Source organism: Sus scrofa, chromosome 2 (assembly GCF_054392235.1).
Source record: "Sus scrofa isolate SSC_HxYL_T2T_F1_AM1 chromosome 2, Sscrofa_HxYL_maternal_Yorkshire_Landrace_v2.0, whole genome shotgun sequence".
NCBI lineage: Eukaryota > Metazoa > Chordata > Mammalia > Artiodactyla > Suidae > Sus > Sus scrofa.
Window position 1 is genome coordinate 78,077,790 of NC_139384.1, and position 11,749 is coordinate 78,089,538.

An 11,749-nucleotide genomic window follows, 5' to 3' on the forward strand; every position below is an offset into this window, starting at 1 on the left:
AAAGGCCAAGTGGGGGGCACGAGTGGGGGTCTACTTGGAAAGTTCTCATGGGTCCTGTTTTGTTACACTAGGGGTTGAATCAGAACTGCAGCCCCAGCCTTACCGCAGTAACAGCAACACAAGATCCAAGCCACATCTGCCACCTTCACTACAGCTCATGGCACTCCTGGCTTCTTAACACACAGAGTGAAGCCAGGGAACCCAGATTGTCATGGATACTAGTCAGGTTCATATCAATGAGCCACAACAGGAAATCCCACACTACCTTATTATTTTCATGTTTTATTTTATTTTATTTTTGCCTTTCCAAGGCTGCATCCATGGAATACGGAAGTTCCCTGGTTAGGAGTAAAATCGGAGCTGCAGCTGCCGGCCTATGCCACAGCCACAGTAACTGCCAGATCCAAGCTGCATCTGTGACCTACACTGCAGCTTGCAGCAAACCCAGATCCCTAACCCACTGAGCAGGGCCAGAAATCAAACCAGCATCCTCACAGATATTAGTTGGGTTTGTTATCAACTACCCTGAAGGGCATTCCCTGTCTTTAATTGAAACCACTCACCTCATGTCAGGCCTTAGTGAAGCCAAGTCCTTCTGTCTTGGCACAGAAAGGATCCAGCCAGAGGCAAAGTGGCAGGCAAAGAATGAGTTCATCAGCACAGAATGCTTGTGAAAAAGGCAAACAGGGCAGGTGAGAAGGTTCTGCCCCAGGATCCATAGGACTTTATTTTTAGATACAAAAGAAAAGTGGGGAGGGGAGAAGACCACCTCTTCTTCTTTCTTGTGCAGATGTCAAGGCTTACATCATTGGTTCCCTTTTGACCCTATGTGATTAACTAGGATTGTCATGGCTCTGTGGATATAAGTAACAGGGTGGTGTTACATACTAAAATATGGTAATTCATCTCAGGTTTCATTCTAACACCCCCCTTTCCCTAGCTTTTCCCCTTCACCTATATTTCTGTCTTGCTACATGCAAAAATATTACTCTTGGAGGACAATTAACTCCTTGACTTCATATAAGAAGAATGAGACCCTGTTTCTAGTGTCTTGTGTTTTAACTGTCAGTCTTTGTGGCTTGAGGGTGCCTGGTGCTTAGACACACCAGGTATTCCATCAGTATAGAGTAGATTGTTGCTAGGTTATTGGATTCTTTTCTTGGATGGCCACTTGATTATGGCAGTTTCCCAAACTCCCTTAAAATTCCCTTCCTGTCTTTAAAGCCCTAGTGGGAATTTTAAACTGATTATTGAATAATCCTCCTCTATCCCTATCAATAGCATAGTGCATAGAGGGGATCAGATATTAGGGCCACCACCAAAAGTAGTGTAGGAGACATGGAGTATCTGAAATATAGATGTTGGTGTTTATGTAGTAATTTAGTGATTTGCTTTATGCTTTTCTCAATTCTCCTCATATGTGAGTATTCTTGAAAGAACTAGGAATCTTTTCACGCTCAGGGTTTGATGTGCGATTGAGAAATTTCTATCCTCATTTTTTTAATCCCTTTATTATTTATAGAAATTTTCAAACTTCAGATTTTATTATATAAGTCTTAACCCTGTCATGACTGTTAGAGAAAGATCCCCCATAGGGGTTCTGAGGATAAACAAAAAGAAACCATACACTTTTTTCTCTCTCTAGGAATTCATAGAGATGACTAGAGAAGCAAGAGTTCCTGGGGAAAATAAAAACATTGAATGTATAAATGTTAAATTGCAAAACCAGACAAAGATACCACCAAAAAAAAAAACTATTGGCCAATATCTTTGATGAATATGGTTGCAAAAATTCTCAACAAAATTTTAGCCGTCCAAATCCAACAACATATCAAAAAGATCCTACATCCCAGATTCACAAGGATGGTTCAATAAATGCAAATCAATCAAATGCCATACACCACATTAACAAAAGAAAAGTCAAAAACCATATGATCATTTCAATAGATGCAGAAAAAGCATTTGACAAAGTCCAACATCCATTTGTGAGAAAAACTCTCACCAAAGTGGGTATAGAGGGAACAAACCTTAACATAATCAAAGCCATTATGAAAAACCCACAGTAACTGTAATACTCAGTGGAGAAAAGCTGAAAGCCTTCTCACTAAAATCTGGAGCAAGACAGGGATGCCCACTCTCACCACTGTTATTCAACATGGTATTGGAAGTCCTAGCCACAGAAATTGCACAAACAAAAGAAATAAAGGGAATACAAATAGGAGGAGAAGTGATAAAACTGTCACTGTATGCAGATGACATGATACTTTACATAGAAAACCATAAGGACTCAACCCAAAAACTACTTGAACTGATCAACAAATTCAGCAAGTAGCAGGATACAAGATTAACTTTCAGAAATCAGTCATGTTTCTGTATACTAACAATGAGATATTAGAAAAGGAATACAGAAATAAAGTACCCTTTAAAATTGCACCCCAAAAAATCAAATATCTGGGAATATACCTGACCAAGGAGGTAAAAGACTGATATGCCAAGAAATACAAAACATTAATCCAGGAAATTAAAGAAGATGTAAAGAGATGGACAAATATCCCATGCTCCTGGGTTGGAAAAATTAATATTGTAAAAATGGCCATACTACCCAAAGCAATCTACAGATTCAATGCAATCCCTATCAAATGACCCATGACATTTTTCACAGAACTGGAACAAACAATCCAAAACTTTTTACGGAACCACAAAAAAAAAAAAAAAAAAAAAAAAAGAATCACCAAAGCAATCCTGAGGAACAAAAACAAAGTAGGACATATAATTCTCCCAGACTTCAGGCAACATTACAAAGCCACAGTCATCAAGACAGTGTGGTACTGGTATCAAAACAGATATACAGACCAATGGAACGGAACAGTGAACCCAGAAATAAACACAGACAATAATGGTCAATCTTTGACAAAGGAGACAAGAACATAAAATGGGAAAAATACTGTCTATTCAGCAAGCATTGCTGGGAAACCTGGACAGCTGCATGCAAATCGATGAAACTTGAATGCACCCTCACACTATGCATGAAAATAAACTCAAAATGGCTGAAAGACCTACATATAAGACAAGACACCATCAAACTCCTGGAGGAAAACATAGGCAAAACACTCTCTGACATCAACATCATGAATGTTTTCTCAGGTCAGTGTCCCAAAGCAAAATGAAATAAGAGCAAAAACAAACCAATGGGACCTCATCAAACTGAAAAGCTTTTGCATGGCAAAGGAAACCCAAAAGAAAACAAAAAGACAACTTAAAGAATGGGAGAAAGTAGTTTCAAATGATGCAACTGACAAGGGCTTAACCTCTAGAAAATACGAACAAGTTATACAACTCAACAGCAAAAAAGCCAACAACCCAATGGAAAAATGGGCAAAAGACCCGAACAGACATTTCTCCAAGGAAGATGTACAGATGGCCAACAAGCACATGAAAAAATGCTCCACATCACTGATTATTAGAGAAATGCAAATCAAAACTACCGTGAGATACCACCTCACACCAGTCAGAATGGCCTATCATTAATAAGTCCACAAATAACAAATGCTGGAGGGGCTGTGGAGAAAAGGGAACCCTCATGCACTCTTGGTGGGAATGTAAGCTGGTACAGCCACTATGGAGAACTGTATGGAGGTACCTTAGAAATCTATACATAGGAGTTCCCTTTGTGGCGCAGTGGTTAACGAATCCGACTAGGAGCCATGAGGTTGTGGGTTCAATCCCTGCCCTTGCTCAGTGGGTTAACGATCCTGTGTTGCCATGAGCTGTGGTGTAGGTCGCAGTCGCCGCTCGGATCTGGCATTGCTGTGGCTCTGGCATAGGCTGGCGACTAGAGTTCTGATTGGACCTCTAGCCTGGGAACCTCCATATGCCTCGGGAGCAGCCCAAGAAAAGGCAAAAAAAAAAAAAAAAAGAAAAAATAAATCTATACATAGAACTACCATATGACCCAGAAATCCCACTCTTGGGTATATATCTGGACAAAGGGTTCCTTAAAAAGCAACATGTACCTGCATGTTGATTGCAGCACTATTCACAATAGCCAAGAGCTGGAAACAACCCAAATGTCCATCAACAGAAGACTGGATTAGGAAGGTGTGGTATATGTGCACAATGGAATATTACTCAGCCATAAAAAAGAACAAAATAATACCCCTTTTTATTTTTTAGACACTTCTTATTTATTATACTTAGGTACATAATTTAATGTTAAAAAGCAGAGATGCACCTAATATCTGCCTTCACTGTGTTACATTTGACTCTGCAGATAATTGTGTTCAGTCCTTGCCATCAATCTGGTCAAGGTCACACTGTATAAACATAAAAAAGTGTAGTCAGGAGAGTTCACATTGTGGCTCTGTGGTAATGAACCCGACTAGTAACTATGAGGATGCAGGCTCGATCCTTGCCCTTGCTCAGTGGGTGAAGGATCCAGCATTATGGTGAGTTGCAGTGTAGGTAGCAGAAGATGGCTTGGTTCTGGCATTGCTATGGCTGTGGCATAGCTGGCAGATGCAGCTCTCAATCAACCCCTAGCCTGAGAATTTCTATATGCTGTTGGTGTAGTCCTAAAAAAAAAAAAAAAGACAAAAAAAGGAGTAGTGTCAGGACCTTCCACAAAATGGCAAAGAGAAGGACATAGACCTCACTTCCCCCACTCCCCACAACCAAGCACATCCAAAATATATCTCCATGTGGAACAGTTCTAACAGAAACCCAAATGAAAACTGGTAGATCTATTATACCAGCAGAGCTACAAGAAAGAGCCACATGACTGGGTCGGAGGAAGAAAACAGAGGTGTCTGGATGGGACCAGCATCTCTGGGAGGGTGCTGTGAAAAAGAAAATGTTCCCTCACCTTATGAAACCCCTAAGAACCCCCTCTGCTGCCTGGGACCATCTGCAAGGACAGATAGTAGAGTAGGAAGGACTTGGACTCTGCTCTTCAGGAGTGTGTGAGTGTTGGATTGCCAGCAATCAGGGCAGAGATAGACAAACATTGACAGCTGCCATATTACAGCAGTTCCCAATCCAAAATCCTAGCCAGCTGGTGTACCCTAGCAGGGCCCTGTGGGGGTCCTGGGCACACAAGCCTTTCTGTGTCCTCCATTTCTTCTTTTTAGGGAATAATCTTCAGCCTCCATAATCTTCCTTGAGTTCCAAAGGGCAGTTGCCAATCAGCTCTGATCCCACATTGCTGTGGCTGTGGCATACTCCAGCAGGTACAGTTCTGATTTAACCTTTAGGCTGGGATCTACAATAAACCATGGGTGTAGCCCTAAAAAGCCAAAAAAAGAGAGACGGTAACAAAGATGTTAAAGTAATTAAGAAAGATTCACTAGAGATGTAGGTCACTGTAACAAGGAACTAGAAACAAAAAAGGAACCAATAAAAATTAGACAATTCAAGGGCTGTGATAAAAATAAGGCTAAAAGCAATGAATACCATATTAAATAATGCAGAATAATGGATAAGTTATCTAGAAGATATAATAATGGAAATAACCCAATCAGAATAGCAGGCAGAAAGATAAATTTAAAAAAAAAAGAAAGAAAGCAATATAAGAGATCTATGGGATAATATAAAGCATGCCAACCTATGCATAACAGGAGTTCCAGAAAGGGAACAGAGAGAAAAGAGGCTCAAAAATGCATTTGACAAATCTACAAATAACAAGTGCTGATGAGGATGCGGAGAAAAAGAACACTCCTACACACTTGGTGGTCATGTAAATTGGTACAACCCCTATGGAAAACAGGTATAGAGGTTCCTCAGGAAGCTAAAGAGAGAACTACCATATGATCCAACAATCCAACTCCTGGGCATATATCCAGACAAAACTAAAACTCAAAAAGATATACGTACCCCTATATTCATAGAATCATTTTTCGTAATAGCCAAGACATGGAAGCAACCTAAATGTCCTCACTGACAGACAAATAGATTAAGAAGTTGTCAGACTTCCTATCGTGGCTCAGTGGAAAGAAATCTGACTAGGAACCATGAGGTGGCAGGTTCGACCCCTAGCCTTGCTCAGTGGGTTAAGGATCCAACATTTCCTTGAGCTAAGTTGGAGATGTATTCGGATATGGCATTGCTGTGACTCTGGCATAGGTTGGCGGCTACAGCTAAAATTGGACCCCTAGCTTGGGAATCTCCATATGCCACAGGTGCAGTCTTTAAGAAGAAAAAAAAAAAAAGAGATGTGGTATATATATATACAAGGGAATACTACTCAGCCATGAAAAAGAACAAATTAATGCCATTTGCAGCAACATGTTTGCAACTAGAGATTCTCAGTAAAGTAAGTCTGGAAAAGAAAGACAAAGACAACATGATACTACTTATATGTGGAATCTAGAATATGACACAAATGAACCTATCTACAAAACAGAATGAGACTCACAGGTATAGAGAACAGACTTGTGGTTGCTAAGGTGGGGTGGAGTGGGATGCACTGGCTGTTTTGGGTTAGTAGATGCCAACTACTATATTTAGAATATAAAATGAGGCCCTATTGTATAGTACAGAGAACTACATTCAGTCACTTGGGATAGCCCATGATGGAGGATAATATAAGAAAGAGAATGTATATATATAGGTATGACTGGTAACTTTGCTGTACAACAGAAATTGGCACATTGTAAATCAATTATACTTTAATAATTATACTTTAATAATTTAATACTTCAATACTTTAATACTTTAATAATTATACTTTAGTAATTTAATAAACATACTTAATGTATTTGAAGAAATTATAGCTGAAAACTCCCAAAACTAAAGAAAGAAACAGATATCCAGGTCTAGGAAGCATAGAGCATCCTAAACAAAATGAACCTAAAGACACCCACAGTAAGACACATCATGATAAAAATGGCAAAAGTTAAAGGTAAAAAGATGAATCTAAAGGCAGAAAGAGAAAAACAAAGTTACAAGGGAACTTCTATAAGGCTATCAGCTGATTTCTCTACGGAAACATCACAGACCAGAACAGAGAGGAATGATGTATTCAAAGACCTGAAAGGAAATTACCTGAAACCTAGGATACTCTACCTAACAAGATTATCAATTCAAATATAAGGAAAGAAAGAATTTCTCAGAAAAGGGAAAACTGAAAGAATACAGCAAAACTAAACATCACCTATGAGAAATATTGAAAATTCTTCTCTAAATAGAAAAGAAGCAAGAATTATAGAAAATGGAAAAACATTAGGAAAGGCAAATATATAAAAACATTGAGGGAGTTCCCGTCGTGGCGCAGTGGTTAACGAATCCGACTAGGAACTATGAGGTTGCGTGTTTGGTCCCTGCCCTTGCTCAGTGGGTTAACCATCCGGCATTGCCGTGAGCTGTGGTGTAGGTTTCAGACACGGCTCGGATCCTGCGTTACTGTGGCTCTGGCGTAGGCCGGTGGCTACAGCTCCGATTCAGCCCCTAGCCTGGGAACCTCCATATGCCGTGGGGAGCGGCCCAAGAAATAGCAACAACAACAACAACGACAATAACAACAACAACAAAAAGACAAAAAAAAAAAAAAAAAAAAAAAACATTGAGGATCACTTTAAAAATACAATACATAGATTAAGAACAATCAAAAACTTTTGTAAACATGATTATAACTGCAAAAAGATAAACATGAAAATGTAAAATAGACATCAAAATCACAAAACGTTGGGGAGGGGAATAAAAAATGTAGATCATTTAGAATATGTTTAAACTTATATGACTATCAGTCTAAAGCAATTACATAAAGTTATGGGTTAACATACTGGAAAATCAGGATAACCACAAATCAAAAACCTACAATAGAGTCTCAAAAAGCCAAAAAGAAAGGGAAAATCATGAAACCACAAAAGGAAATACAAAAAGAAGAAAGAAATAAAGAATAATTACCAAATCAACTTGAAAACAAGGTTTAGAATGGTAATAAACCCTTATTTATCAATGATTACTTTAAATGTCAACAGACAAATTGCTCATATCCAAAGACAGAGAGTGGAAGATTGGATTAAAGAACAAGAACCTTTGGTGTTCCCATTGTGGCTCAGCAGAAATGAATCTGTCTTGTATCCATGAGGACACAGGTTCAATCTCAAGCCTTATTCAGAGGGTTAAGATTCTGGCATTGCTGTGAGCTGCAGTGTAGGTTGCAGAGGCAGCTCAGATGCCAAGTTGCTATGACTGTGGTATAGGCAGGTGGCTTCAGCTCTGATTTGACCACTACCCTGGGAAACTCCATATGCCACAGACCACAGATGCAGCTATTAAAAAGAAAAAAAAAAAAGAACCAAGAACCTACAAAGAACCCACAATATGCTGCCTCAGAGACTCACTTTAGAGTGAAAGACACACATGGATTTGAACATGAGGGGATGGAAAAATATATTTCACGCCAACGGAAAAGACATGAAAGCATGGGTAGCAATACTCATATCAGACAAAATAGACTTGAAAACAACATCTGTAAAGAAAAAAAGAAAGTCTTTATATAACGATAAGGGAATCAGTTCAAAAAGACTATATTACACTTGTTAATATGTATGCAAACAAAAAGGAAATAACTAAATATATAAAACAAATACTAGAAAATATAAAGGGAGAAATTGACAGGTTTACAATAACAATAGAAGACTTTAATACCACAATGACATCAATGGACTGGTCATCCAGAAAGAAAATTGATAAGGCAGCAGAGATTTTAGATGACACAATAGAACAGTTGGATTTAATTGATATCTGCAACACATTACATTTGGAAAAACAGAAGAAACATTCTTTTGAAGCATACATGGAACATTCTCTACAATAGATCACATACTAGGACACAAAGAAGTAATGTCAGGCATCCAGGATGAAGCACACTTAATGTTCAATTCAATTATTGGAAATATATCAACCTCAGAGTAAGTGAAAAGAAGGATATCTACATTTACTGCTTTCTTATTACGTACAAACATTACCTGTTTATTCCTAGGATATTTAGGTCCTATATCATTAAAAATAAAGAATTGGAATGAGTGAGAGTTAAAAGAAAATACTAAACTTGTCCACAAAACTAAAAACACAAAATATCTTCCAAAAAAAAAGATGTCAATTTTAAGTATATGAAAAGAGAGTTGTTCCTCTTTCCAGGATCTTTTGCCCATCAATGATAAACTACAATATAACCATAGATATAGTAGGAGTAAGTCACACAGTAATGAAGATATACAAATGATCCCAGTTCTCCCCAAGTTTCATTAAGAAGTACAAAAAGAAGCAATACTCATGTGCAAAGCAAGAAGAGGTGTGAAGGCCATAGGAGCTACAAAGATGATGTGATAAAAGAGGAAAGGTTTGCAGGTCTACATGTTTAGTTTTTCTGCATTTTCCAACATACACTCCAAATGGGTGGCACAGGTACCGAGATTAGATTGCTTGGCTGAGCAACCTCCTCATGGCCCTTTTGATGTCTCTGTTCTTCAGACTGTAGATAAAGGGGTTCAGCATGGGGGTGACCACAGTGTACATCACCGAGGCCACTGCATCCTTCCTGAGAGAATGTGAGATGGTTGAGCTGAGATACACCCCAAAACCTGTTCCATAAAATAAGCAAACAACTGCCAGGTGAGAGCCACAGGTGGAGAAGGCCTTCTACTTCTGACCTAATGAAGGCACTCTCAGAATGGAGGAAAGAATTTTACAGTAAGAGAAAAAGATTCCTGATATAGGGAGAAAACCAAAAATGGCACCAACAAAATACACAATAATGTTATTGGTGAAGATATCAGAACAGGCAAGGTTGAGGAGTTGAGAAGGGTCACAGAAGAAATTAGGAATTTTCACATCCTTGAAGCAGGTAAGTCGTAACACAATCCAACTGTGCACCTGGGAGTCCAAAAGGCTGACCAAAAAAGACATCAAAACTAAGAAGCAGCAGAGGCGTGGATGCATGATGACCAGGTAGTGCAGTGGATGACAGATGGCCACAAACCTGTCATAGGCCATCAGAGACAGAAGCATATCATCCATACTTCCGAAAAGGACGAAAGTAGACATCTGTGTCAGGCAGCCAGCAAAAGAGATGACTCTGCTGTGAGTTTGGATGTTCCCAATCATCTTGGGGATGGTGGCAGAGACAAAACCCATGTCAGCCAAGGACAAGCTGGAGAGGAAGAAGTACATGGGGGTGTGAAGGTGGGAGTCAGAGGCGACAGTCAGGATGATGAGTAGGTTCCCCAACATGGTGACCAGGTACATGGACAGAAATAGCCCAAGGAAGAAGGGCTGCAGTTCTGGATCATCTGAGAGTCCCAGGAGGAAGAATTCTGAAACACTTGTTAGATTTTGCTGTTCCATGAGGCTTGGATGCTGTGGGGAAAAGAAGATTGGAAAAAATAAGATAAGTAAATGTCATCAAGTACTGTGTATGTTTTGGGGATATAAGCAATTCTTTTGTATTGTCACTTTACAATACACTTTAGTACCTTCAATAATATTTTCTCAGTGTGACAAATTCTATCTGCTTGAACTGTTCCCTCATTGGTTTCTGTTTAGTCACCTCATTCTATATACACTTATCTTATAGAAACTGGAATGAAGGGTAATGAGAAGCAAGACTGTTGGAGATAACAGAGTCAAGATCAGAGTTTTCCTATGGTGCAGCATGTTAGGGATCCAGGGTTTTACTGTAGTGGATTGGGTTGCTGCTATGGTGTGGGTTCAATCCCTGGCCCAGGAACTTCCACATGCCATGGGTGCAGCTAGAGAGAGAGAGAGAGAGAGAGAGAGAGAGAGAGAGAGAGAGAGAGAGAGAGAGAGAGAGAAAATAGAGCCATGATCTCAGTAAAATATAGCCTACTCTTTAGTAAAAATATAGAATGAGGTGTTCTCGTTGTGGCTCAGTGGTAACAAATCTGACTAGTACCCATGAGGACATGGGCTCTATTCCTGGCCTAGGTCAGTGGGTTAAGGATCTGGCATTGTGGTGAGCTCTGGTATACGTCACAGACACAGCTCAGATCTTGTGTTGCTGTGGCTGTGGTCTAGTATGGCAGCTGCAGCTCCAATTAAACCTCTAGCCTGGGACCTTCCATATGCTACTAGTGTGGCCCTAAGAAGTCAAAAATAGAGAAAAAAATATATAGAATGATAAATTCCCTTCCTTCTTTAATAAAAATATATAATTCAAAATTAATGATATTAGGACATGGTTATATATAAACCTCATATTATTCTAATACAATTCCATATATGTCCTTTAGCTAGAATATTTATAAATACTCTATAAAGCACAATACTGTGGAGCTCCCTTGTGGCACAAACAGATTAAAGGTCAGGCTTTGTCACTGTTGCGGCTTGGGTTGCTTTTGTGATGTGGGTTCAGTCCCTGACCCAGGAGTTTCCACATACTGCAGGTGCAGCCAATTAAAAAAAAAAACACAACACTGTGTAAACTGTAATCTAAGTTAAAGTTGAATGTTAAGAATCAGAAAATATTTTTGGCCAGGCCCACAGCACATGAAAATTCTCAGGTCAGGGACTGAACCTGTGCCACCGCAGTGACAACACTAGATCCTTAATTCACTGAGCCATCAGGGAACTCTAGAAAACAAATTTTATGTGCTAATTATCTTCACGAGTTTTATCATTCTTGAGTTTTCTTTATTCCCTCCATAAAAATAAGTTTCTCAAATATGAGGGGTGTCTTTTATGAGACTGAGGCTCTACCTACTGAAAGGGCTTTTAAAAGTCATTTGGTATA

At 39.2% G+C, this 11,749-nt stretch overlaps 1 pseudogene; it reads right to left on the reverse strand.

Annotated features, from left to right (window-relative positions):
* Window positions 1-9,414: 9,414 nt before the first annotated feature.
* Window positions 9,415-10,371, reverse strand: LOC110259760 (olfactory receptor 7E24-like; annotated as a pseudogene).
* Between the last annotated feature and the right edge of the window lie 1,378 nt (window positions 10,372-11,749).